Here is a 25404-nt window from a genome sequence, read left to right as displayed (position 1 = left end):
CAGCTCTGCGTCAGCCCGTCTGTGTGGCTGCCGGCAGCCGCGGCTCCTGACTGGCTGCCTTCTCCCAGCTCCCTCACGCCCTCCAAGGTGCTTGCTCACTCACTCACTCGCTGGCTGCTCGCAGCAGCTCAGGCAGCACTCAGGCAGATGGTGCAAAGGAGGCGTGGGTGGGGGTCCTTGGACTCTGCTTGCATATCCCCATGTGTGGGTGAGGTCACCCCCAAGGGATGTCATCAACATACGCTGGGATGGGCTGGGTGCCATTCAAGATCTATCTGCAGGGACAACAAAACCCGACTTCGAGGACTTAACAAGTCCCTTGGGAGTCTCCAGACTTGAGTCCTTACCCTGCGTCACCCTGAGCCACCAGGCCTTGGTCTCCTCTGTTGACCCACAGAACACTGCAGGCAAATGCTGGGTTGAAATTCCAGCTCTGCCACTTGTCAGCTGTGACTTTAGAGAACTTAGCTAACTCTGCAAAATGGGGGAGAGTATCAGTTCATAGCATTGTCAAGAGGAGTAAATGGGATCTGCAGCTAAATGCATAGCAGCACCTGGTGAAGAGCAAGTGCAGGAGATGAGTTAGCCAGGATTGTGTCATGGAGTTCCCTGGCTCGTGTTGTGTCCTCTCTGGAATGCCGCCTTCTCTTTCCCCTGTGATTCCTACTTTGATCATACCTATGTTTCAGATCCTAGCTTCTTCTGCTTAAAGCCTTAAAGCTGGCTCTGCTCCCCCTCCCCCAGTCCCAGGCAGACTTCAAGGCCTTCACTTTGCTCCCCATCTTTTGTGCCTGATTTCTGTGCTTCACTTTTGGGTTCTCTCCACCTGGTAGCAAGGGGGGGCTTCATGAGGACACTGGATGGGATCTCTTGATATATACATGTCCTGCCCTCACTGGTAGAACAAAGCAAGAATCCAGCTCCTTCCTACCTCCCCAGAACCTCCAGGCAAACCTGGCTGTGGTCCTCTTACTCCCCCAAAAGCAGAGCACATGACCAAGCCCATTCCCAAGGCCTTAGGATGAGAAGTCATAGTGATCCCTTTACAGATGGGCAACTGAGGCCAGGAATGAGGAGGGGACGTACCCAAGGACATGTAAGGAGTTGGAGACCCTGGCCTGCTGCTTCTGTGCCTCTCTGCTGGGGGTTGGGGGAGGAGTCAGGCCATCTCTCAAGGAATCCAGGAGGACTTCATAGAAGAAGTGACAGGAGTTGAGACTTGAACGAGCATGGGTTCATCACATAACCAAGGCAGGGAAGGGCATTTAGGCAGAGGGAACCCCATGAGTCTAGTGCTCAGAGGATGAAAACCTTACTCTCTTCCTGGAACAGTTATTGAGACTACAGTGAGAGGTGGGAAAGGGCCTGGAGCATTGGGAAGGTGAGGAATCATTGGGAAGGGCAGGAGCCAGCACTAAGGAGAGGCAGAGATAGAGAAGGTGAGCTGGTCAGAGGCTTGACCCAGACCCGTGTGTGTGCCAGATTGGACTAGGGGAGGGAAGGCCCAAGGATAAGCATCCCTCTGTGCCAGGTGCTTCGTGTCTTAGTGCTTACAGTGACCTGAGAGGTGTGCTTGTTTTAGAGATGGGAAAACCAGATGCAGAGAGGTTTGGTAGCTTGACCAAGGTCTCATGGGCTAGTAAGAGGCAGAGACAGAATATGAACCACCAGCAACATAATTCTCAAGTCCTCTGGTGGCCACCACCTGTTTGGGATGGGGTGGCAGCTCCTCTCAGGGCAGGGACCCTGTAGTCTACTCGCCAAGCAGGTGTGGGGGCCATTAAGAGAGTGTATAGCCTGGGCAATATAATAAGACTATGTCTCAAAACAGGTTCATTGTTAGGTCCTGGGTATGTGTCCAGGTGCACATGGATACCTTCAGTGAACCCGATTGTTCACCAAGCCTGGCAACTCTCTCCAACTAGGCCCTGTCGTAAAATGGGTAGAATGCCAGGCAGCCTACAGCTAGGCAGCTCCAACTCTGGCCTCTGTTGCCCAGAAGGCAAAAGGTGGGGCTCTTGTAAGACCTGAGCGCCTCACCCCCGTGTCTGGGTCCCATAGCATTTCGGTCCTTACTTCCTTGCAGTTCTCAGGGTGTGGCAGTTGTCTGTGTGCCTCGTTGAATGGCAGATCTCCTGTGGACCCGGCGCAGGCGCCTCTGGCACCTAGCATACAGCCTGGCCCAGCACAGGTGCCCCGTAGATGTTTGTACCATGAACGATACATTGAGCACCTACTGCATGCCAGGTACTGTACCAGGCCCTGGAATAATTAACTTTGGCATGGCACTTTATGATGCACAAAGCTCCTCCCAGTCCCCTCAGGAGTCTGATTGTCTCAGATCAGGTATTTATTTCCCCATTTTCCAAACCAGGAAACTGAAGCTCAGGGAGAGGAGGGCTGTAGCCTCAGGTCACATCTGTCAGACAGGGAAGGGCAGAACCAGGCCCAGCCACTGCCCACTTCCTGCTCCCTGGGCCATGAGCACACCCTGGAGGCTGACAGCTATTTCTTTCCAACCCCTGTGAGTGAGAGAGAGAGCACCCTGGCTGGCAGGGAAGCCAGGCCAATAGAGAATCCATATCCCAGGAAGCAGGGCTCCTGGGGGCTGCAGTAGGCACCTGGCTCATCCTCAGGGCTCCACCCTGCAGGAGCAGGGGCCTCCTCTTCCACTACCAAGGACCTGGTGGTTGGGGACAATTGTCTGTGTCTGGGGTAAGTCAGAGGCAGGAGAACAAAGAGAACCCTTCCTGCCAATGTGACTCTGACCTTGAAAACCCTGTGGGGTTTCATTTACTCGAAAGAAAAAGGAAAGAGTTGGTTACTAGCTTCAAAGAGGGGCAGACCTCCTGCAGGCGGGCATTGAGGAAACCTTGGCTTTGTGAGTTATTGCTGCCAAATTTCTGCTTTTCAGTTTAACAAAAGTCCTGGGGATCACTGTCCACGGGCTGGGGAGGAATCCGGCCACCTTTTTTAGAAGGCAGGAAGGTGCCAGGATCACTGCTCTTACTTTGACTGGGCTCTAGGTGGCACAACTTTTGATGTAAAGATGAAATAACAATGGGGAGATCTGGATGCAGCCTGAAGGCTCACCCCAGTGTCTTGCTGCAGGTGTGCCCAGCTGTGGGACCAAGACCCCGGGAGTGAAGGGCATTGTTCCATCTCTGCTGTGGGAGTCTCTCAGGGAAGCAGCATAGCGCTCAGGAAATCCTGGGCACCGTGAAGGACTGTGTATTTATTCTTTATTCCACAAACAATAAGCAAGTCCCTGCTGTGTGCCAGCCACTGAGTGGGATCCTGGGAGGAGGTCTGATGTGTTGTGGGTCCTGCCATGTCCTGCCTGCTGTGACAGTCCACCACTGTAGTGGCACCTGTGGCCATCTAGAGAGTACACGTTCTGCTAAGGGGGGCAGCAGCCATTGCACCATGGCACTGGGCATTTGGTGGCAGGCCTTTGGATTTATAAGAGAAGCCAAAAATCTAGAGGTTTTTTTGTGACATTTTAAAATTTCACATCTTTAAATGTTGGCATTTGATTCAAAACTTAAAAATGTCAACACTGTGTGGGCTAAACAAAACATGAATGTTGACCAAATACAGCTCATACTCTTTAGTTAAAGACCTTTATCTTAAAGGTTGGATAAAACCCAGATGGGCAGAGGGCAATAGGCAAGGCCTTCCTGGGGAGGGGGCACCTGGACAGAGGAGTGGTGGTGGGAATCTGCCTGAGCATTTTCAGGGCAGTTGGGGACTGGGAAGCCATGGGCGGAACTGATGGGGCCCCGCCCAGTCATGAAAGCCTTGCATGCCCTGGACATGCAGATATGCTGCAGGCCTGACCCAGGCTGCCCTGAGAGCCTCCAGCTGTGTCCACCCCTCCAGCAGTGTTTACCCAACGTCACATAAATGAGGCTTTGGCCAGGCAAGAGCTCAGGGAAGAAGGGTCATGAGTATTTAAGAGAAACCTCCAGGACACATGATCCTGATCTCTAGGAAAGCTATGGAATGGGGGCTGTCGATCTCTCCAGTGTCCACACGTGCATGTGACCTCCCCTGCCATTTGCGTTTGCTCTCCTGCCGGCCAGCAGCTCCTTCAGGTTCTGGGCTGGGCCAGGAGGGCCTTCGCAGGAACACCTAAACCCTTGAAAGGGGTTCTTCCCTCCTCCTCCTCTTCCTGTTCCTCCCCTGCAGGGGTCTTGCATTCTTCAGAGGGTTTGAATGGCTCTGGCCAAAGCCTGTCTGGGTGTCTTCCTGTTCGGGGCCTGCAGTTATGACTTCTCCCTTTTTCTCAGTTTCTCCCCCTATCTGCCACTCCCCCCTTGATCCACCTTTGAGTTTCTTCTAAATGATCACCTGCAGAAATGGTCCTTCAGATTGTCCCAGAGATTTGTCCAGGAAACTTTCATTGAGCCCCTGCTGTACGTAGGGTCTTGGGCCAGAGAGGTGACTGAAGCCCAGGGCTCCCACCGACTGGTGGAGTAGACAGCCACACAGACAGCCGGTGGGTCTGAAGAAGAAACTCGTGTGAATCATGGGGGGAGTGGCAGACAGGGGGAAGAAACAGAAAAAGGGAAGTTATGACTATAGGCCTACCTGGGAGACTGAGGCAGGAGGATCTTTTGAGCCCAGGAGTTCAAGTCTAGCCTGGGCAATATAATGAGACTATGTCTCAAAAAAAGATAAGTTAAAAAAATTGCAAGTATAGAATACCAAATTCCAGGCACTAAGTAAGCAAAAAGTAACAAAACTTCTATGCCACTGCCACCATGGAATCTCTTACCCCACCAAAAGCCACGGTGGACTGTTTGTAGGGGACTTTTTCTACAGACTTTTCTGTGGCCAATGAAATGATCTTATCTATGTCCCTGTGCCTGGAACAGGCCACCCAGCATACTCCTGCTTCCTTGGCCAGAAGGGCTGAGGGAGCCTAGCTGCCACGGCCCAGAGCCCTCTCTCCCAGCACCCACAGCCTTTAGTCCCATAGCAGTGGGGCTGGGTGGCCCTCCATAGACTGAGTCTGTGGCTGTGAAAGGAAGAGGGCATGGTCTTTTCCCAGCAGTGCCACACAGACTCAGGCCATGGGCTGCCTCAGCCAGCAGAGGGGGAGGCAACAAGCAGGCTGGCTGGCTGAGGGCTTCGAGTGCATACAGGGCTCCCCCAAGGGACCCTCGGGATTGAATTATTTCTGTTCTTGCTCACCCGTGCCTGGCCCTGGGGACAGAGACAGGAATCAGCTGCAGTCCCTGCCTCCCTGGAGGAGCTCCCAGTCAGGGGTGGGAGAGGTGCCTGCCACCCCTGATGAGACTGTCTCTACCTACGGTTCTCCCTGCTGCTCAGAACAGGGGACAGCCAGGAGCCAGGTCCAAGGAGGAGTGTGGCCTGGGCTCAGGGGAGCCCTGGAGGAAGCAGGTTGTAAGCTAAGATTGGGAGGAAGTCTCCCCACCCTGGTTTCACCTGATGGGGCTTGCAGCACCTCCTGCTCAGCAAGCAAGGAACTGGGTGGGAAAGAACTGACACCTGTGCAGTGCAGACACTTGGAGCTGTTGTTTCATTTAGAGTACAGTGTTTTCCCCATAGAGGCCCTGTGTGGATGAAGACACAGAGCTGGTTGAGGATTGGGCCCGGGGGCAGGGCGGAGAGGAGGGCGCATGGTGAAGATCTGTCTGCTTAGGCTGGGGAGCCCACTCGAGGTGGAGCACTGGCTTAAGGCACTTTGGCCCTGCCCATTGTGGCTGGGGGACCTTGATCAAGGTACTTCATCATCAGTCAAATGGGGCAGGGAGCCCTGCCCACTTCCCAGGGCTTCTCTGCAGGTCTGCCTGACAGTCTTTCTGCCTTGGGAGCAGCAGAGCCTGGGCCCATGTTGGGGATGATGAGGATGTTGATGGTAACGAGGATAGTGACAGGGACAACACGGGGGATTGTTTACTGAGGATTCCCTTGTGCTGGCGCTTGAGATGACACACCCTTGCTATGTGCTTTGTGTCCTGCCTTCACGGCTCCTTACTGGACCCTGCACTGAGCCCTAGACTTGTCTCTCCGTATTCACCCTTGCTCCCCTTTCAGTCTGTTCTCTGCCCAGGACTCACTTGTTATGACTCAGGTTCCTTCCTGTGGACCCTGAGTGGGCAGCACCTGACTACCTTTCCAGTTGCACTTCCCGTACCCCTCCCCATTCCCTGCCCCAGGAGAGCTCCAGCACACATCTGTGTCCTTGTTCCCTCTTCCTGTCTTCCTGGAACACTTTGTCCAGATACCTGTGTGGCTTGCTCCCCCACTTCATTCAAGTGTTAATCCAACCACCCGGTCAGACACAGCCCCCTCCCACCCTCCAGTCTGGACCCGGCTCTGCATTTGTCCCCAGCTCTTGAATTCATTTGATGTTATTACATACATCGTGTACTTTTCCCACACTAGACTGCACGCCACATGCGAGTAGAACATTTATGTCTTGTACCCTGATGTGTCTCTGGCACCTAGAATAGGGCCTGACAGAAAGTTGGTAAACGAACAAACATTTAATCGTACCCCATAATGTGGACACATTGCCGTCTACATTTTACAGATGGGGAAACTAGGCTCAGAGAAGATGTGGATTTACTAGCCCAAGGTCATACAGCTGCAGCGGGACAGAACCAGGATTTTAACCCAGTGTCTGTGGCTTCTGAGCCCTGTCTCAGCCAGTTAGACGGTCCCACCGTCCCAGAATCTAGGATGGACAGGAATGGGAGGGGGCCCAAAAAGGTGGGTAGGATTTTACCCTGGAGTTGAGGGGTGAGGCCAAGGAGGGGATGAACCATGGGGGTCTGAGAGGGCGAGGGGCAGGTCAGGGACTTCAGTGAGGGTCAGGACGGGGAACCCTTGCAAGACAGTCTCTGAGGAGAGTACCCCCGGCACCAGCCACTCCCAAAGACCAGCTGCCTCCAGGCTTCTTGTGCTGGCTCTGGTTCCTGGCACGATTTCTGTTTCCCAGAGGAGCTCAGGCCTGGCCCAGCTTCCCAGGGTGGAGAAACACATGGTGAGTGAGTGTGTGTGTGTGCATGTGTGTATGTGTGTGTGTGTGTCCAGCCTTGCTGTTTGCGTTGCCGTCACGTCTTCTTAATCAGCCTATTTCTGGGAGCGATGACTTCATCTCCTGTGATTCTCGACACAGCCATTGTCAGGCATCCATGGAAAGATTGGGCCTGGCAGTGTCCATATTCCCCTAACGAGCCAGGTTAGGAGAGCCAGTTGGCGGGTCCTGGTCTGACCTGGCTCGGGGGCTTATGGTCAGGTCTGTCTCCAGGAGACTCCACTGCCCAGGGTCACCCTTAGATTTGGCCTCTGACCCTGGGGTACCCAATGCAGCAGATTCCAGCCATTGTTTCCTGTGTGCTTCCTCTGTGTATGCTCTGCTGTGGGCAGGGAGCAGGGGACAGTCACACCAATCCCTGCTTTCAGGGGCTCCTGCTGGCTGAGAATACAGGTGGGTCAACAGACCTCACCTTAGAGGGTCTGTGCTTGAACAGAGAAGGGAGTGAGGACTCCACCAGGGCTCAAGGAAGGCACCACTGAGTTGGTTGCGCCACAGGGTGAAGGTGAAGTTTCCCTTGAGGGAGGGAAAGGGCTGTGGGCACGCCAGATAGTTGGGTATCACTGGGCGCGGGCATGGGGCGGCTGTGTGTTGGGCCTGGAGAGTACAAGGAATAGAGGGGAAGGTAGCAGGAAGGCAGCAGGGTGTGGACTTGATCCTGAAGATAGCTGGGAAGGATTTTAAGAAGAGATGGGACCTAGATAGATCAGTGATTTTAGAAGCAAGTCCTTGGCCATGTGTAAGGGTAAATATGGAAGGGTATGACATTGGGAAATATGTACAGTATTTGATTTCTTGGCACACAACTCCTGAAATCCTTAGATTCTCTAAAGTGACGTCTACTTATATGCTAATGAGTTGACTGATAGCTGGCAGCCCCTAGGTGGCTTCAGAAAGGGGTCACAGAAAAGACCAAGGCAGGATTGAAGGGTTGGAACTTTCAGCCCGCCCCATAGCCCCTGGGACAGGGAGAGAGGCTGAAGGGTAAGTTAGTCGCCATTGGCCAGTGCTTTAATCAATCATGCCTATGAAACGAAGATTTATAAAAACCCAAAAGGACAAGACTTGGGGAGCTTTCAGATAGCTGAATGCTTGGAGGTTCCTGGAGGGTGCCTAGGGAGGGCTTGGAAGCTCCACGCCCCTGCCCACGGACCTCTACCTGTGCATCTTTTCATCTGTATCCCTTTATAATAAACTGGCAAACAGAAGTAAATGTTTCCCTGAGTTCTGTAAGCTGTTGCAACAAATTGATTAAACCCAAAGAGAGGGTTATGGGAAACCCAGTTTACAGCCAGTCGATGGGAAGCACTGGTAAACCAACGCTGGGCTTGCAATTGGCATCTGAAAGATGGGGGGATAGTCTTGGGGACTGAGTCCTCAACCTGTGGATCTGATACTATCTCCAGGTAGATGGTGTCAGAATGGAACAAAATTAGAAGACATCTGGCTGGTGTCTGCTGCTCAACTGATCGCCTGCTTGGTGTGTGGGGACCACCCCTCCTGCCCGCACCACATCTGATGTTGGAAGTGTTCTGCTTTGTGAGAGTGTGAAAGGAGCGAGGAGAAACTTAGTTGGGTTTTTTCTACAGAACGTATCTGGGACGGGAGGAAGAAGCTGGCGACTGAGGGCTCAGCCCTGTATTCCCCTTTATCTTCAAGGGGAAGGATCTCTTTCCCCACCTTACTCCCTCATACTGTACTTCAGGAACTGGTGCCAAGGCCAGCCAAGCTCAACCAACTGCTAGGAGCTCAGGTCCCCACCCTGGAATGCTGGTGGGCTGGGGACAGGAGGTGGAGAGGAGTAGGGATGTGGGGTGGTCTCAAAAATATTTTACTGCACTTAAACTGCAGGCTTATGTATAGCTTTGCCTGGAGGCAGGGGGACAGTTGAATGAGTGCCAGCAGGATAAAGCGCTCTGAGGGGTGGTAACTTGTGTCCTGCTCTTGGCCTGGATGCTCATTATCCCCTCACCTCCATTCCCCATCTGGGGATCCCTCGGGACCCACCTTGGAGCAGAGACACTGATGTAACAGTTCAGGCTCCTGAGCTGCTCTGGCTGCGGTGCATCTGCTTCCCAGCGTTGTGGCCTCTAGCAGGTGACTTGCTCTGTCGTGAATTTTAGTTTCCCTTTCTGTCAGATGGGGACAAAAAGTGTAACCATTTCCTAGGATACTTGTGAGGATTAACGTGTTTTAAGAGGGAGGCTTAGCAGAGTGCCTACACATAGAGGTGCCAGCATGCCTTAGCATGGCAGTGGGGGTGTGGCAAGGGTGAGGGCAACTGTCTTCACCATAATTGCCAAGGCTCCCTTAGGATTCAAAAAGCCAGGGATCAGGGGAGTGAGGAGGTGTGATGGGGGGCCCAGCAGAAGAGCTTGATTGGCGGAGCAAGAAAGGGACTGGGCCCTCCTCTCCACCACTTTATGACCTCATCTTTCTGGGCCCAAAGAAATGGCGAGAAAAGGAATGTTGGGGGCCCCCATTGCAGGGGCAGGTGAGGAGCTAATGTATCTGTTAACACTTGTGTATTTCCTTTTCCCTCACAGCCGAGAATCAGCTGTTCTTGGGCGGGCATCCAGCAGGGAAATGCTTTGAAGGGAGCCTTCCCAAGCTGAGGGTAGCCAGGCTCTCCCACCTCCATCTCCTTCTCCCACACAGGGCTGTCTGCCTTCTCCCTTGTCCCTGAGCCACCACCCATCATCCTTTGCATGCTTTAACTGTTCCAGCTGCTCAGTGTTGTCTTTTTTTGTAAGAAAACAGTCCAGTTCAGCAAACATTTCATAAGCACCTGTTGTCTGCCTGGGTCTTTTTTGGGCTCAGGGCATACAGGGGATGGTTAAAGTATCAACCCAACTATCACAGGGGAGAATATTAGGGAATTGTTTTGAAAGATCTGAGTGCAAAAGCAGCGATCCCAGGGCACGAGGCCCTGGGTTCTAGGCCCTTGTTCTCCTTTCTTCCCGTGGGACCTTGGACAATTTATGGTACCTCTCTGAATCTCAGTTTCTTCAACTCAAAACTCAGGTCAGTCTGTTGATGCCCCTGGTTCTAAGACGCATGCTGTGATAAGTTTTGGAGTAACTTACCCTGTGGGCTCATCAGTTAGAGAGGTCTCTGCGAACTCCAGTTTCAGGCCGTAGTGAGAACAGCAGACCCCAGAGGGAGGAGTCTGATCGAAGTTTGAGTCCCATTCCACTGCAGCTTGCTAGTTGTGTGAATTTGGGCCTGTTCCTTAACTCAAAGACTGGGTTTCCTCAGATGTGAGGTAGGCATTGTGATATGCCGACAAATAGGGAACTCACGGGTCATATTAATGTTACTGAGATCCTCTTAGATACAGGGCCTGCTCCATGCCAAGAACACATCTCCAACCCTCCAGAGCTCCTTGTATCAGAGAGGGGCATTAGTGCCCAACTTCAGAGGAGCCAGTGAGGGTGGGGAGGACTGCAGCTGGAGCTCTAGAATGACTCTAGATGGGCTGGGAAGGGGCTCCTTGATTTCAACATGCACTAGTGTGGAATTCTTTCTTGCTTTATGAAGAAAATGTTTGTTAATGATATTGATAGTGTAAATGAGATTTGGGGAGTGGGGACAGCCAGAGGAAAGGGTTATTTAAACACACTTCAAAGAACACCCTATTCCAGTATTTAAGCAGCAGCATTTGCATATGTAATAATTGTGCTAATTATAGGTGGCCTCATCTGTTAACAACAAGTTTGCCTGGTTGTGTTACATTATTGTAATCACCCAATCATAATTCTCTGGCATGCTTTTCACTAAAGATAACAACAACAATAGTAACAATGCCTGTCATTTTTTAGTCCTTTGCTCTGTGCCAGGCTTCCTCCCAGGTACTTGACAGTCATCAGCTCATTTAATCTTCACAACACCTCTGTATCCCAAAGATTCTTATCTCTTGTGTACAGAGGATGAAACTGAAGTACAGAGAGGTTAGGTAACCTTCCTGGGCTCACACAGCCAAGAGCCAAGGAGGAAATGCCAGCTCACAGGCTCTTTCCACCGGGTGGCACTACTTCTCTGGGGACACTTGACATGTGTTCTCACCCTTTATCTCTAAGTCTTCTCTTTCTCATTTGGTCCTCTCAGAAATCCCCATTTTGCTGAAGAGGAAGCTGAGACCCTAGGGGAGAATTTGGGGCTGGGCAGGAGGTGAGCCCAGGTCCCCTTAACTTTTAGGACAAAACCAGCCCCAGCATACCCACCTGCCTTCCTGCAGTAAGGGATGTGGGGGCAGCAGCCCCTCCATGTTCTCCTCTGAAGTTTTGAAGGAGTCCAGCCTTGAGGAGGAGGGTGCCCCTCACCTCTGCTATCAAGTGGGATAGGCCTGGCCTCTCCATCAAAGAAATTATAAGTCAGTAAACAGGTGGGAGGACTCTAGCACGTCATTAATTGCTTTACATACGTTGTCATTAAATCAGAGGTAGTATATGGATGGCTGGTGGCCAGATGTATCCCACAGACAGGTTTCATTTGACCCGATGGGGTGGAAAGATTCTATTGTTTTGTTGGTTTAAAATCAGTTACCAACACTAAAACATTTACCTTAAATATTCACCTGAAAATCTAGATTTCTGGCTTCTTTTAAAACAGATGTGGCCTCAGTGGGCCTATATTCCTATAGGGCAAAGAATTGGTTTCTTCAGTTCACCTCAGACTCCTTTTCTCCCTGGAAGTCTCCTCCCAGCAACCCTGGGAGGTGTGTGGGTGTGTGTGGGGTTGTAGTGTTCCCTTTCTACAGATAAGGAGCCTGGGGCCCAGAGGAGACCGGCTGGGCCACTCCAAAAAGCTGTTGGTAAGGTCAGGACTTGAACCTCCATCCTCATCTCCACGCTGTGTGGTTCTCACTCCACCTTGCTGCCTCCCAGCCATGTCCAACCCCACGGCCACCAAAGAAAGAAAGAAAAACTTTTCACAGGCCTAATGACTCAAAAATAAACAACAGTAAGCCTGAAGAACTGTTCCTATCTCCCTGCTCTCCCTTTCCACCCTTCCTGAGGCCGGAGGGGACATGGGAAACCTATTCATTTAAACTCAATTATTTTCTCGAAGACAGAACAGAACTGAATTGGGTCAGCGGCTATATTTGCTGTGCTCAGCTGTTTTCCTGCAACAGCATCACCCACCGGGTCTGTTGCTGGGCCCTGCACTGCTAGGCTCACCAATTATAGCTCCATATTGGTAGCCATTCCTTGGCAACCTTGGCTTAGGAAGAGAGGAGCCAGTGAATGGAACCTATCACCCTCTCCTTTTTCACCCAACAGGCTGCAGGAGCAGGGTCCCTGGGCCAATGTAGGTCCAGGCTCTGGTCACCACCTCCAGGGACCTAGGCTTCAGGTATTAGACATTTAATGTCCAACACCCGTCTCTAGGGGAGGTACGTCTGCAGCAGAGTTTCTGCAGATGAGGAAACTAAGGCTTAGAGAAATGAAGTGCTTGTTGGAGAGGCAGACCTTAGAGTCAGACACAATTGCCTTTCTAGCTGTGTGACTGGGAGCAAAGAACCTGACTGCCTTGCTCCTCTGATCCCACCTGTGTAAAGGAGGCATAATTTGACATACCTCACAGGGCTGGGCTGTCCGGTTGTAGATGGGTTGCAGTGTATATGCCAGCAGCCTGCCCAGGGTTAACCCTCCTGGCAATGAGAAGTGTGCACAATGTGCCAAGCACAGAAGTTGGTGGGGACACAGATCTCTGAAGAAGGATATGCTTGGACATCCTCCTCTCCAGATACCTTTCCTGATTCCCTGCTCCCAACTGGAAATGCTCCTGCAGTCTCTCTAGGCCCCCTGTTGGGCCAGGCCCTGCCCTGGACACGTTTCACCACGTCTTCTGGGCCCACAGCCTGTTATATATGATTTTTGTTTGGTCTTAATATTTGTGTACCTTCCCTTCTCTACTAAACTACCAGTTTCCTGAGGACAGACCTTGTTCACCTGTTTGGTTCCTGGTGACACTCCCTTCCCAGCTGGGTGGCCTTGGACTGGTTGTTTAACCCTGGTGCACATGTTTTCACATCTGTAAAATGGGAACATTGATCTCTCCCTCTGGCACATGTCATGGTGAGGAGGTTAATACCACACGTGGCAGTATTGTGCCAGATGGCTGTACGGAATGGAGTCGAGAGAAACATTGGGAGGAAACCAAAGCAGAGGCTGCCCCTCTGCCATCCTTGAAGTAGGGAATATCTAAGGGAGTGGGGCATAATGGTTATAAATGCTGTCTTGTTACAGAATTGCTGTCTGGTTACATGGGGAAGTGGGAACAGAGTGGTGGCCAATGGGCCTCTCCTTGTTTTCTCCAGCTTCTTGCTGTAGAGGGCTGGACTTGCCCCAAGAATGGACTGTTCTGGCTTCACAGTAATCTCAGATTGCTGGGGCTGGGGCTGGTTGGAACCTACCCACAACCACTGACCTCCAGGCACCTGGATTGCAGTACCTGGCATTAGATCTCTTCTTTTGGCAGCCATGGGGTCTGGGTGTACAGCAGGATCTCCCTGCATTACCCCACAATATTATTGCTGGTCTCAGGGTTGGGGAGTGTTTAGGGAGACTTGAGTTCCCTGACCTTTCAGGAAGCATGCATGTGAACATAGGCATTGGACCTGGTGTAGACATGGTGTGGTGATGGCTGGGCCCTACTCTGGTGGGGTGGGAGCAGGACTTGGGGACTAAGCAGCAAATGACCTAGCCACAGACACAGAAATGGCTCTGGTGGGAGCCCAGCTAGTGGCACTGGACTCTCTGGGGGCCAGGGCTGAGGGCACTGCCCAGGTTGATCCCGGCGTCTTGTACAGTAGAACCAGCAGTCACAGGCTCATAAACTGTAACCGTCCTCTTTCCGTTGCCTCTTGGTAGCATTCAACCCCTGGCACACTGTGCTGGGTGTTGCCTAGCACTTGGCACTGTGACAACCAAGAAAGAAAAATGCTGACCATGTCTCACTGCTTGTTCGAGTAAATTTACTCTATATTTTTTAGAGATGTTGCATGGGTGGGAATTTACTCCCACTAAATGTTTTGATGGAAACATTACATTTTTGGAGTGAACATGTGTCAACATCACTGTGGGGAAAAGGTTCCAGGATTCTCTGCCAGCCGGAGTCATCGCCATAAGACACTGGTTGGGGGCCTGGCAGGTGGAGATGATGTGACCGGGCTGGTAGTGGGGCAGAGGTAGCCAGACGGCGGGAGTCCAGCTGGCTGGTCTGGAGGGAGAAGGGGGTCTGAGCTAGGGGAACTGAATAGGTGGTGAGGAGGAAGGGAGTGGGGAGGCTGTGGGCTGACGATGTAAATTAACCACCCACACAGCTCAAAACTAGGTGAGTGGGGAGCTTGAGGGGCAGGAACAGCGAGCAGAGGCTCTGAAGTGTTGAACACTGGTAACTCAGACCCGAGGGACAGTCTGGGGCCAGATTGTTGAGGGTCCTAGAATCCCAGCTCCCACCAGTAATTAGCGGTGTGAGCTTGGGCAATTTTTCCAAGCTTTCTGTGCTTCTGCTTCATTTTTACTAAAAGGTAGCATGGATACCCACAGCTTATGGCTCTTTGGAGAATTAAAGGAGATAATGTCTATAAAACACATAGCAGGTGCCAGGACACATTTGCTCTTTGTTAGTGATGATAAAGCCACGCAAGTATAGATGCGCTCACATAAATTAACAGCTGGTGTACTGAAACTACTTCCTGAGTTGGCCCTCAATCTAATACCAAGTTTGTTTTCTCACATTCAGCTAAGTACAACTGGTCCCTTCAGAAGCCCTTGTGGTCTCTTGTACTTTGTGGTACAACTGTGGTCTCTTCAAAAGCCCTTGTTCATGAACAGCCAGGCCCTGGGCTGACTTTGCTACAGGGCGGGCATCCCTCTCCGGCCTTGTACCTGTTTCTGTCCTACAGATGGATCCTGAGGCAGTTGGTGGGTTTTAGCAGCACCCTCCTTCAGAAAGAGCCTCTGTCGTCTGCTCAGCCTCTAGAAAGAAAAGATGTTTCCTCTCCCAGGATTTATACATCTCTCCCCACGGGACGTACAGGCATTGCCTGGAGGTATTCTTTGACAGTCGTGGCCCAAACTCTTGTCACTCAAAGAAATGGAAAGCTTTTTGAGTGGTAAGGGTTCCAGACTTCCCCAGAGAGCCTAGCCCAGTTGCTGAGGACATCTTCAGATCTGAAAGAAGATAAGACAGGAGCATCCTGAGCTCTTTAGAGAAGACTGCCTGCAGTGTGTGTGTCTCCATCACTCATGTATGGAGTCCCCTAGGCCCTGAGAACCAGAGATGAACAGACCCCAAGGAAGGCCTGGCAGGGTAGGCAGTAGTAGCCAGGAGAGGGGAGTCAGACCAGGAATTCAGGCAGAGAGAGGGAGAGATTGTGCACTTTCCTGTGCCTGGGGCCACTGGGCAGGCTTCCCTCAGGTGGGGGCAGTTGAGCTGGGCCTTGAAAGGTGAATGAAAATTAGAAATGGGGGCAGGAGGGGAACCTTATGGAAGCAAGGGTGTGACTGTGAGAAAGGCAGGGCATGCACGGGGAAGGGTTAAAAAAGGAGGCAGGCCTTGTGACTATTCCCTGTGATAAGCTTCAGGTATAAAGGTGAGGAGTGTGCAGGGACAGGTAGGACCTACTGATGGGCGAGGCCCAAGGCTCTGGGCTTCTTCTGTGGCCGCGGGAGATGCTGAAACCAGGAGTGACTGGATCAGGGCAGCCTCTGAAATTCCCCCAACTACACATGGCCAGGAATGGTCACTGTGTACTCTGTACTTTTATGTGTTACTCAAGATGTTGCTGAAAGGAGCCTGTAAGCGGTTATGCAGACCTCTGAGCAGGGGCTAGGAAGGAGGGCACAGAGGAAGTGATGGCAGACAGCTGGTGAGGGTAGGAGACCCACTGGAGATGGACATATCCTGACCCTCAGATGCAGGCTCATTTCTTGTTAGTGCGTGACTCCTTCCTGTGAGAGCTGTCATGCAGAGGCAAAGGCCCTGTTATAGGGCCCTGTTTTCTTATAACAAGATGTTTTAACAGTGTGGATGAATCATCAGGGGATGGCTTCTTGCCTGAGGGAAATCTAGGAGGGCTTCCAGGAGGAAGGAGTATTCAGATTAAGGAGGGAAACAAGAGGGGACTAGTAAAAAGTGCAAAAACAGTTGTCTAGGCGTGAGGCACACTTTCAGATGTAGTTGGGTGAACTTGAGCAAATGACTTAGCTATTCCAGACTTGATTTCATCTATAAAGTGGTCGCAGTATCTGCCTTGCCTGTTTGTTGCCATGATTATGAAATCAGTGGGAGCAGACCTGGCTTGGAGCCTGCACCCTGGAGGGAGGTGATGCTCAGAGGATGCACTCTGCTTTCGCCTTCCTTGTTGGCTTGGCTGCTCTGGAGCCAAAGTGGGCTTCTCTGGCCGCAGGACCTCTCTGAGACTCTATCTTCACCTTTCCCCCGCTAGGAAATTTTATTAAGACATTGGATAAACAGATGACAGCTCTGAGGGAAAACTCAGAAGGAAGGGGACAGGACACTGTAAGTGCTCTTCTGGCTGGGAGGCTTTTAGGCAGTAGGGGGAGCTGGATAGCTCTTTTGGCTTTGGAGGTGTGGACAGATGCAAATATGGGCAGACTGGTGGTGTTGGATCGCCTGGCCTGTGTGCACAGCAGAGCTGAGCCTGGAGCCTAGGGCCCAGCAGGGAATGGAATGAGTCAGGGACCTTTCAGGCTGGAGGCTGCTGATGGGGTCACAGTAAAACCTCTTCACCAGTCCTGCAATAACCCCAGATGGTATCCTGCCTGCCTGTACACAGTAGGTGCCTGACACAGCCTGCAGCTTAGTAGGAGCTCGGTAGTTGTTTGCTGAAACACCGGAGCAGGTTGCAACTGCCAAGGACTGGCCTGGGGTCTGTGATGCCTTAGGGTGGAGGATGGGAGGAGCTGGGCAGGACCTAGGTAGGACACCAAGGGGTGGCTCTTGTTCTTCCACTGGCTTCTGTTCATATTTACATCAGGAGGCTGTGCAGCCTCGGGTTCCTGGCCTCAGCTGGATTAGCACTTCTAGCTGGTGGCTGTAAGTGAAGGAGGTGTGACGGTATGATACCCTGCATGTGGTAGAGACTCAGTAAGTGGATACCATTGCAGTGGCTTCTCTAGTGGGGTGGGAAGAAGGGTGACCCCAGGCAAAAATACCTGGTTGGCTGGGTGTGCCCTTCCCCTAGGGGTTTTTGTTTCGGTGAGGGCCTGGTAAGTGACCCAAGGATGAATCTCCAGGCCAGCAGGTGGGGCAGGGGTTTGTCTGCCCACAGGCTTCTGGGCGCACTCAGGAACCTGGGCAGCTTACACAGCTCACCAGCCTGTCATCTCCTTCGCTGCACTCGACCTTTCCCTTCTGTCCTGTTGGACTAGCCGGGTGCTTTCCAGAAGAGAAAACCCAGGACTGCTTCCTGGGAACCCAGTGCCCTTCCCATCTTAGGCTGTCTAGTCCCAAGTCGGGGTGGGGAGTCGGGTTAGGGGATCATGGTAGGCAAACCCCTGGCCTTGTCTGGACCTCAGTTGTGTTCACTTGTTAAAATGTTTGAATGGAAATGTGGGGAAGGGAGAGCCTTTGCCTTGTTTGGGTCTCTGGGCTGTGCTGGTCTAAGCCCAACGAATCCAGGGTAGGGCCAGCGGGACCGAACTGGAATGCGCCGCCGGAGCCAGGCCGCGGGTGAGTGAGGGACTGGCGGGGCCGGTGGGGACCCAGACTCGCACGAAGGTGGGGAAGGGGTTGCAAGGCAGAGGCCCGCGAATCCCCGCACCGGGGCCTGCGCATCCGCCTCCCCCCGCCGCGTGCCCAATGCGCAGCGGCAGGTCGCTAGCGGGAAGTTCCTGCAGCTGGGGGCAGCTGGCCGCGGAATGCTGGGAAGGGCTGGGCCTGCTGCTGCGGGGTGGGTGGGCGGGCCTGGGCTGGGGCTGGGGCTGGGGCTGGGGCTGGGGCTGGGGCTGGGGCCGGGGCCGGCCGCTTCCGGGCTGGACAGGGTTTGGGGCGTGGTGCAGCCCGACATTAGTCCGGAATGCTCTTCGAGCGGTGCTCGGGTGAGGTTACCTTGGCGCTCCCCCAAATCTTTTGGTTCCCTTGCTCCTGCCTTCCACCGCTCTGGCTGACCTGGCTCAGACCAGCTTGAAAAATGCATTCATTCAGTACATCTGTCAGGTGCCTACTTTGTGCCAGGCTCTGGTTCGATGTGTGCTGGGCTTACCTGGGCGTGCAGGTCCCTGTTCTCGTGGACCGGACATTTTCATGGTGGGTAAAAGACAGAAACAAACAAGATGACTTAAGGGTAGTTCTGTGGAGAAAATGAAGCAGGGTGGTAACTTGGGAGATGGTAGTTGCCCCTTTAGTTAAGAGATCAGGGAAGGCCTCTTCCTGGGACGGGACTTTGGGTCTGAGACCAAAAGGAGGAACCAGCGTTGCCCAGGGAATGGCAAATACAAAGGCCCAGAGGCGGGGCTTGGGGCAGGAGATGACCTTGGGCGGAGTCAGCATTTTAGGGGAGGAGCCTGTCGGGACGGCTCCTCCCTCTTTCCTGACCCAGAGCTCTGTGCTCAGGCCTGCACCCTGCCCAGAGGCCCTTGGAGGGAGACTTGCCGTGGCTGGAAGCCATAGTTTGCTTTCAGGAGTGTTTCTCGTCTTCTTGGACCTGGAGGTTGTGCCGTGTGGTTACCTGTATGGAAGACTGTAATTTTCCACTTTGTTTCCTGAAGGACACGGAAACCTTTAGATGTTGTCATCACTGTGTTTATTTAAGTCATTTTTGAAAGTTCAGCTTGGAAGACACAGATTCAGCACGTGCCTTTCGGGAAGGGCAAGCTCTCCTAGGCTCACCTCTTAGATGCCGGCCCGGCCGAGAGTCCTCCTAATCTGTCTAGAATAGGTGCCTGGGTGAGCACCACCCTTGGGAATGGGCCTCTGTGGCCTTGGACTTCTTAGTGACAACTTCGGTAAGATCCTGGGCCGGGCCGGAGGGCCTGCTCACTGGAGACCTGGCCATCTTCGGAAGCCAGATCTGGCTCCAGAGCCTCAGGGGTTGCAAGTGCCCAGAACCAGGTCAGCAGAGAGGCCTGCGCTCCCACCACAAAGGTCTGTTTGAAGTTCTGTGGGAGGGAGGACAGACACCACAAGGAAACTTCCTCCCGGGTAGGTGGGTCTCCAGCCTGGTATGGGGTCAGACAGGCTTTGGATGGGGGTGGGTTGGGCTGGAGGGTGAGGAGCTGTTTCTCCAACAAGGCCTGGTCCCAGAACTGAGTCCTCAGTGGACAGGGCTTGTTGGTGTGCTGTGCAAGTGCAAGGCTTGGGGGACTGAATGGGGGACTCCCTTGGACATGGGAAGAAGAGTGAAGGTGGGGACTGGGGTTGCTAAACTGGCTCCTCCAGGGAAGCAAGCCCTGCCCTCCTGGAGCTTCCAGCCTTTAGATGGGGAGGTGGGCTGGGGAGAAGCTTTAGGGTGCAGCTCAGAGAAGGCCAAGCAGGCAAGGTTGTGGGGCACCTGAATGGTGGGCGTCCAGCAGCCTGGCTGTTGACCTAGGCTCAGGGAACCAGCATTTGGTTAGGTGGGCTATGAGGAATGGGCCTTGACCCTAGGCTGCGGGGCTAATGAGGGCCTTTAGCCAGAAGCTGCCAGCACAGGTGAGGGGGAAACTGCCGGTGCCCCTGTGCCCTCGCACTCTCCCAGCCCTGCCTCTCCAAGACAGATTTAACAATCCACGTCTGTCTCTCTCTCTCTCTCTCTCTCGCAGTTAGTATTGCAGGAGAGAAGCTTTACTTCTGAAACTTTTATTGATCCAGACACTAATAAAAAGTAAAGGTTTTTTTTTTTCTTCTTTTCTGCTAGAGCAAAGAATATCAGAGCCCTAAAACACAAATTTGTTTTCCTCCTCCCTAGATCTGGGAGGGAGGTGTAGGTTGGCCTTGTTCAGATCTAGCTTCTTCAAGAAGCCTCCCTAACTCCTCAGGCCTGCAGTCATCCACCTGTTCCCCAGCAGTTAAACGAAACTGCCACATGTGCCTCTGTCTGACCCCAGAAGGCTGGGGTGTCACAGAAGCTTTCCTTCCCACCTGAGGCCCCCAGGGGTAGGGAAGAGACGCCATGGGAGGCATTCAGGACCAGGCTCTTGATTTCATGTATGTCTCTCAGGGTTTGGAGTTTGGTTCTTTGGCTGCCCTGGTCTTTGTTTTTGCATCTTGATTTCATCAGGACTTACTGAGCTCTTGCACCATGTCAGACCCTCTCTTAAGACACAGAAATACAACACATAGAGCTTGGCTACACACAGCTTACCTTGTGACAGGAGAGGCAGATAATAAATAAGCGGAGAAAAAAAGTGATTCCCGATTGAGTGAAGTTTCCCTACTGAAATGTGAGTCAGGGATTTCTGTCTGCTTTGTTCAGCACCTGTCTTCCCAGTGCCTAAATAGTGCTTGGCACATCGTTTGCACTTAAATATTTGCTAGCCTCATGAGCAAGATGCTATGAAGGAAACAAACCAAGTGTTCCACCGGGGAGTAACGGTGGCAGGGCAGGACCTGTGTAGATGGAGCAGTCAGGGAAGGATTGAGTTGCAGAAGATGCCAGAAGCCCGCCAATTTGCTGTTTGAGTGTGTTGGGGCAAGAACTCCTAGCCTAGGGAGCAGTAAGTACAGCCCTTGAGCAGGAAACAGACTTTGGTGTGTGTGGTGGGGGGCGTTGGGTGTTGCTGGATGAGGTCAGAAAGTAGGTAGGTCACGATTGCCAACGTCTTTCACCTGGGGAGCAGTTCACATTTATTCAGTGCAGTGGGGAATAATTGAAGGCTTTTAAGGTGAGGAGTTCAGTAATCTGATTTGCATTTCTGAAAGGTCCCTCTGACCCCTGGTAGGGGTAGGGGGAAGCCCAGTGGTTTGGGAGGCTGCCTGGACAACAGGCTGCCTGGGGAAGATGGAGAGGAGTAAACAGGGATGTGGGATTTCAGAGGAGGTAGCAGGAGGATTTGTGTTGGATTGGATTCTGAAGGCCAGGGAAAGGAAGGGCTCCTGGCTTTGCTACTGAGGCTCCACGCTGGACATTTCAGATGTGAGGTTCCGTGAGATGCCCTGGAGGTGCTGTCAGGCCGGCATGGAGATGCATGGGTCCGGAGCTCAGAGGAGGGGAGGGCTGGGAATACACTTTGGAGTCATGAGCATGCTGGAGGTATTTAGAGCTATGGGAGTGGATACAATCACCAAAGGAAAGTGTTGTGCTAAGGAAGAGTGTCTCCGAAACAGGCCTGAGGAACTCCAGCACCCGGAGGAAGGGAGGTGAGGTGCTAGAAGCCTGTGAGAACAGAGGAAACCTGGAGCACGGTGGCCTGGGTTCAGGGGATAGTAAGGCACAGAAACTGGTTAACTTTGGCAACCTGGAGGCCTTTGGTGTCCTCAAGGAGACCCAGTGGTGTCGGAACAGACAGGTGTGTTGAGTAGGAAAAGGAGTTGAGAAGGTGGCGGGGGCAGCAGTGAGCAGAGAAGTGCGTGAGGACCCAGCCAGCCCAGGATGCTGAGGAGGGGAGGGCTGGAGAGGGGCCCGAGTGTTCTCTGTCCACGGCGTGGGTTTACCAGCAGCTGACCCAGGGCATCTCAGCCTGGAGATTCTGATTCCGGAGCACTGATAGGCTCCCCCCAGTGATCTTTCCCAGCTCCCTCAGCCCTCTCCACCTACTCTGGAAAGCTCGCTGACTGTGCCGTGTCACATTTTTGGACTCAACACTGAGTCTGTTGACCCTGGTTCCCCTGTCAACCCCTTTCCTTACCCCAGTCTCTGTGGGTCCACGCAGAGTATCCTGGAACCTGCCTTACCTCAAGTGTCTTTCCCAGAGCAGAGCTAGACTTCCTTTACACCAAGGGCATTTCTCTGGAAGGCTTCTTTGTGTGTTTGGCTTCTGGAGAAGTTTGAGATTTTTTTCACAATATTTTGGTGGCCAGGAACACTAACTCTCACCCCCAACAACCCTGCCCCAGGACTTTGCTGGCTCTGGGGAGGGTTTAGAATGCATCGGCTTGAGGGTGCAAGGTTGGCACACATAGCTGGAGATAACCTAATGTCTGCTGGACCCCTGGTGGGTTTCAGTGTCTGTTGAATGAATGGCACGCAGATATTTGAGTTTTGGGTTCCCAATTGCTTTGTTAAATGCTTTTCCTGGTTAACCAATGTTTTTACATCTGTTATCTGCAGGGAATAGTGTATTACCTCATTTTATACATGAGGAAACTGAGACTCAGGAAAGTAAAAGGACTTGTCCAGGGTTCCACAGTTGCTAAATGACACGACCAGAATTGCAGCCTGGGCCTGCCAAATACCCAAATCGGGCCTCTCCTTACTGACTAATCCTGGGGGTGAGGTACACCGTAAGCAGGGAGGTTAAGGCACCCAGGTCTCCTACTGCCTCTCAGGAATAGTGGCCAGATGTTCTGCCAGGGCTCCAAGGCATTCCTCCTGCCTCCCACCCACCCATTTCCTCTGATGCTGGACACCTACTCCTCTCCCCACATGCACACCAGATGCATTTGGCTCCAGGAAGATAGGATGAGCCTTGAACCTTGTCGAGTCTTGGGGATGCTTTCGGCAAAGCCTCTAGCTTCTGTGGAGGCTGTTTCTGCAGCAGGCATGTAGGGTGGCCCTATGGCTGATGCAGAACTCCCCATAGGTAAGGTGAGCTCAGCAGGATCACATGCCATGACCACATGTGAGCAGTGGAAGACAAACCCAGAGAGGTCTGGAGGCGGGGCCCCACTGGAGAGGCGAAGCCTTGTGCTTATGCTACCTCCTGACAGCCTGTGTGGCTTTGGGTTCTCGCTTCCCTCTTGCTCTGCCCCTCCTACCCAGCAGACTTGCTTAGCCTGGGCCTGGGCAGCCAAGGCAGGCTGTTTTCAGGCCTCAAAGGATTTGGGCCACAGCCCAGCCTTTCTCAGTATTTCTCGCCTTCTGTCCTTGTCTTCTTGTGGGAAGGAGCAGGGATCTGGGAGGTAGCAGATGGGGGGTCCTGCCTGGAAATCACTGAGGGTCAGAAACAGGCTGAGAGAAAGAAATGACTCAGCCACAGTTACTGCCCAAGAGGCTAGTTTCCTATTTGTGCCTTCAGCTATCCTGGGGCTGCTTCCTTCACGCCAGCTGAAAGCAGGCGTTTGTTACGCACTCACTCCCAGCCAGGCTTTGCTCTGTATCCTCTCAGCAATCCTATGAGGTAAATGCTATTATGTCCATTTTCCAGAGGAGGAAACTGAGAGAGCCCAGAGAGGTGACTTAACCTGTCCAATACCACACAGGTTACAAGTGGCAGAGTCCAGGTTTGAACACAGCCTGGCTTCAGAGCTCATCTTCTTTACCATCAGGCTGCACGTCCTGAAACTTATTTGACTTCCAGGCATCATAGAAACAGAGTGAGGGCACTACATCTTTGAATGACTTGGCCCCTGTGGAGTTAGGCCTAAAGCAGCCTCCTGGCCTTGGCTTTTCTGACCGAAGATAGCCACACTGGGCAGGGCATGGTGGCTCACACCTTTAATCCCAGCACTTTGGGGGAGGCCAAGGTGGGTGGATCACCTGAGGTCAGGAGTTCGAAACCAGCCTGACCAACATGGTGATCCATCTCTACTAAAAAAATATACAAAATTAGCCAGGTGTGGTGGCCCATGCCTGTAATCCCAGCTACTTGGGGGGCTGAGGCAGGAGAATCACTTGAAACCGGGAGGCAGAGGTTGCAGTGAGCCGAGATTGCAGTTACACTTCAGCCTGGGCAACAAGTGTGAAACTCCGTCTCAAAAAAAGAAGATAGCCACACAGAACCTACTGTGGGCCCAGCCACTCCAGGTGGCAGAATGGCCCATGCTTCTCTGAGGGTACCATAGACCAGGTGCTGAGACCCAGACAGTCAAGTCTCTCTTCCCTTCTTCTCCCCAGCCCACTCCTATTCCAGTAACTAGGCAGGCCCTGCCCACCCTTGCCCCAGGAGAAGCCCCACTCCTGTGGACAGTGGAAGGGCCTCAGCCAGCTTGCCTGAGTCCTGGGCTTGGAAGGACGGTTGCCCCCATCTGCCTTGGTTCCCTGCACCTGCCTTTTCTTCCCCGCGTGCTCCCTCTGACTCCCCGCTTTTCTCTGCTTTCACCTTCCCCTAGTGTTCTTCTTCTTTCGTGTTGTGTCAGAAGCCATGATTTCCAGTCTTCTCATCTGGAAGATGGAGGAAAAGATAGACCCGACCTCACAGGGTTCTGAGGCTCAAACTGAAAGCCTGGTGGTGGGGCACCTGTGACAGGTGAGACTCATCTCGCCCCCTTCTTTCTTCCTCGTGAAGGAGAGACACTGGAGGATGTGGAGCAGCTGGGGCCTGTGGTCCAGGTGGGAGGGAGCAGTCAGGGCCTCGTGGAGGGAGCAGGTGGGAGGAATACTCTGGCTATGATGGACCTCACGGGGTGTGGCCCAGCTTTGCCACTGACTTGCGTGAAGTTCTGGCGAGCTGGGGAGTCCCTGCACCCTCAGCTTCCTCATCTGAAAGATGGGGCAATGGTAATGCCTGTCTGTGGAGTGGTGAGGAATAAATGAGACTGGGCCATAAAGTACCCAGTGCTGTGCCCAGCACATAGTGCCCAAAGAGGGCCACTATCCCGTCTCTTATTCTTGAGGTTTAGCTTCCTTGTTTTGTTTTTGAGCTCTTTAGGACTTTCTTGGAATTTGAATTTTTTCTGTTGTTTATTGTGTCTAAAATCTTCCTCAGAAGCCGAGGGCCTCTAACCTGATCATGAGTTTTGGATTTTTTTTTTTTTCTGCTTTCCTGTTTCCTGTACAGGAAAAGGGGACCTGTACCTTTAAGACCCCAGCAGGCCCAAGTAGTACGCTGGCCCTTTAAAAGCACATTACAGAGAGTTGGAACGTAGCCTTTGTTGAACTGGCCATGATTAGTCCCAGCGGACAGGGCTGGAGTGGCGTGTCTGGGAGCTGGGCGGGGCTGGGCTGGCTGGGGCCAGCCAGGAGCAGCAGACAGCGGGAAGGCTCACCCGGCCACTCAGCTTCCCGAGCCTGGTGGCCGTGCTGAGGGATGGTGAGTGGCTTGAGTGGAGCTTAGAACAAGGGAGGCTGGGAAAGCCAGGAGGGAGGCAGTCTCAGGGCCCAGGGAGACCTGAATGAGCTGGGTGGCAGCAGACACCTTCAGTGAGCGACTGTCACAGGAGCTGGTCCCAGGAGGGTCTCTGGAGCACCCTGGGATGCCGTCTCTGCCCCTCTACGCAGACATCCACTGCCGGCCCAGAATGTAGAAGCAGTTAGGATGGCCCTGCGAAAAAGCGGTACACCA

The 25404-nt window shown here is 52.9% G+C and overlaps 2 protein-coding genes across 12 annotated transcripts in view; both read left to right on the top strand.

Annotated features, from left to right (window-relative positions):
- The window catches only part of MORN5 (MORN repeat containing 5), a 632826-nt gene that overhangs the window by 166144 nt on the left and 441278 nt on the right, over positions 1–25404 (top strand). The gene's annotated exons all lie outside the window — the stretch shown is intronic.
- The window catches only part of DAB2IP (DAB2 interacting protein), a 216683-nt gene that overhangs the window by 150024 nt on the left and 41255 nt on the right, over positions 1–25404 (top strand). Inside the window, exon 1 of one of the 11 annotated variants that reach the window (XM_050761883.1) lies at positions 19319–24369. The exons of 9 other annotated variants lie outside the window; for them this stretch is intronic. The gene's annotated coding sequence lies outside the window, so the exon portion shown is untranslated. Of the gene's footprint in view, positions 1–19318; positions 25153–25404 lie in introns of those variants that run through there. One more of the 11 variants, XM_050761881.1, reaches the window with a different exon arrangement.

Source organism: Macaca thibetana, chromosome 15 (genome assembly GCF_024542745.1).
Source record: "Macaca thibetana thibetana isolate TM-01 chromosome 15, ASM2454274v1, whole genome shotgun sequence".
NCBI classification, from domain to species: Eukaryota; Metazoa; Chordata; class Mammalia; order Primates; family Cercopithecidae; genus Macaca; species Macaca thibetana.
This window is presented reverse-complemented; position numbering and strand designations above follow the sequence as displayed.